Below are 2,898 nucleotides of genomic sequence, written 5' to 3'. Positions count from 1 at the left end.
CACGGTAATGAAGTCAGGAGCTGAGTGGCCCTGGTTGAGCCCAAACTGGGCGTCATTGATCAGGTTATTGCTGGACAGGTTGCTGCTTAAAAGCACTGAGACATTCCACCACTTTACTGATGATCGAGAGTAGACTGATGAAGTGGTTTTTCTCCGGATTTGTTCTGCTTTTTATATATAGGAGATACTTGGGGTAATTTTCCACATAATGAGGAAAAGCCATTCTTGTAACTGTATTGCAACAGTTTGGCTAGGGGAGTGGCAAGTTATGGAGCACAAGTTTTCAGCACTATTGCCAGAATGTTGTCAGATTATGGACCCTATGGAGTATCCAGTATCTCCAATAATTTCTGGATATCGCGTGGACTGAATAGAATTGGTTGATGACTGGTAACTGAATCGCTGCGGACCACTGGAGGAGGCCGAGATACGTCATCAACTCAGCACTTCTGACTGAAGATTGTTGCGAAGGCATCAGCCTTATCTTATACACTGAAGTGTTGGGCTCTTCCATCATGGACGAAGGGGTTATTTGTGGAATCTCTTCCTCCAGTGATTTGTTTAATTGTTCCCAACGTTTCTCGACTAGATGTAGAAGACCTGCAGAGCTTAGATCTGAACCGTTGCGTGTGGAATCACTTACCTCTGTCTATCACTTACTGCTTATGCTGTTTGCGCACAAATAGTCCTTTTTGGTGGCTTCACCAAGCTGACACCTCATTGTCAGGTATGCCTGGTGCTGCTCCTGCCATCCTGCACACTCCATTGAACCAATGTTGATCCTCTGGATTGATGGTAATTGTTGCGAGGGGGATATGCCAGGCCATGAGGTTATGCGGGAGTACAATTCCACTGCTATTGATGACCCACAGCACCTTATGGACATCCAGATTTGAGCTGCTAGATCTGTTCGAAGTCTGTCCTATTTAGCACCGTGATAGTACCACCCAAAAGGGTGGAGGTTATTCTCAATGTGAAGGTGTGTGACTTTGTCTCCACAATAACTATGTGGTGGCCACTCTTACCGATACTATCATGGACAGCTACTTCTGCAACTGGCAGATTTGTAAGGCTGTGGTCAAGTATGTATTTTCCTCTTGTTGGTTCCTTCACCACCTGCCGCCAGTTATGTCCTTCAGGACCCGGCTCGATCAGTAATGCTGTAGCTGAGAAACTGTTGGTGGTGAACATTGAAATCCCCCACCCAGAGTACATCCTGCGTACGTGCTACCCTCAGTGCTTCCTCCAAGTATTGGTCAGCATGGAGGAGTACTGAGTCATCAGTTGAGAGAGGCTGGTACATGGTAATCAGCAGGAGGTTTCCTTTCCCAGGTGCAAACTAATGCCATGAGACTTCATGGGATACGGAGTCACTGTTGAGGATTCCAAGAGCAATTCCCTTCCAACTGTATCCCACTGTGCCGCCACTTCTGCTGTGTCCGTCCTGCTGATGAGACAGGAGATATCTGGGGAAGGTAATGGGGAGTCTGGGACATAGTCATACTCACAGAATCATACTTTTCAGAAAATGTCAGGCTATTACTTGACGAGTCTGTTTATTTCTATTCACTGATTCCTGCCACTGTCCCATTCTAGAAACATGTCCATATATTAGTCTCAATCCACTCAGATTTGATTTTGCAAATTGGGCTTGGAGCTTTACCAACATTTTTCTAAAAATCAAAATGTTTTACATCAATTGCTTCTCTTTCATTTGTCTCCCAGTTTATTTCTCAAACATAATTCCCATTTCATAAATCTATGTTAGTGTTGTCTATGACCATTACTTTCAGCAACAATAATTTCTGCTAAACCATTTACTTACTATGTTTATTGTTCCATGTACTCTACCATTTTCCCACAATACACTCGGTTTTCCTTGTATTGTTAGAAAGTTTTGTGAAGACAGAACTTAAGTAGTGGCTTCATAGTTCTGCCATTTCCCTGTTCCCCATTCTCCATTCTCTGGTTTCAAACTGTAAGGAAACTGCACTTGTCTTCTCATATTTCTCACATTGACATAATTTAACAAGCTATCACTGTTTACTCTTATAACCCTTATGAATATAACTCTTCAGAAATCCATCAATTCCTATCTTAAACTGCTCAATAATTGACCTTCCACACCATACACTCACAGGGGCATAGACTCTGTGCCAACAGAAATAGAGCACGATCTATACTAGTCCCACTTTCCGACACCAGGCCCATAGCATGGAATGTTATGACACTTCCAATTGCTCGTCCAAGTACTTTTTAACTATTGTGAGGTGATCATTCCCCTCTCAGGAAGTAATCCCAGAACCCCACACCTCGAGGTGAAAAAAATGTTTAAATCATCTCTCAACCTCAAACTCTTCACTTTAAAAGTGTGCTCCTTTGTTCTTGACCCTCTGACTAAAAGGAACAGCTGCTGTCTATCCACCCTGTCCGTGTCGCTTATAATCTTATCCTTCTGAATCACTGACTCCTCAGCTTTCTCTGCTCCAAAGTAAACAACCCGAGCTTATCCAGCCTCTCTCCACATCTCATATGTTCCATCCCAGGGAACATCCTGGTGAATTACCTCTGCACCCTCTCCAGTACAATCACACCCTTCCTGGAATGTGGTACCCGGAGGTACATACAGTACTCCATTTTGGCCGAACCAAAGTGCTGTATTGCCCTTATAATATACACCCTGATTAGGAAACGCTACAACCCAAGGTCCAATTCTTAACTAGTCCATTAACCTATCCAGAAGAAAGTAAGGAATGCAGATGCTGGAGATCAGAGCTTAAAAAATGTGTTGCTGGAAAAGCGCAGCAGGTCAGGCAGCATCAAAGGAGCAGCAGAATGGACGTTTCGGGCGTAAGCCTTCTTCAGGAATCTGCCCGAAATATCGATTTTCCTGCTTCT

Source organism: Chiloscyllium plagiosum, unplaced genomic scaffold, assembly GCF_037043375.1.
Source record: "Chiloscyllium plagiosum isolate Xiang-an unplaced genomic scaffold, Cpla_swu_hap1 HiC_scaffold_51, whole genome shotgun sequence".
Classification (NCBI taxonomy): Eukaryota; Metazoa; Chordata; class Chondrichthyes; order Orectolobiformes; family Hemiscylliidae; genus Chiloscyllium; species Chiloscyllium plagiosum.
The sequence above is the reverse complement of the archived record's forward strand: the minus strand, read 5'-3'. Positions refer to the sequence as shown.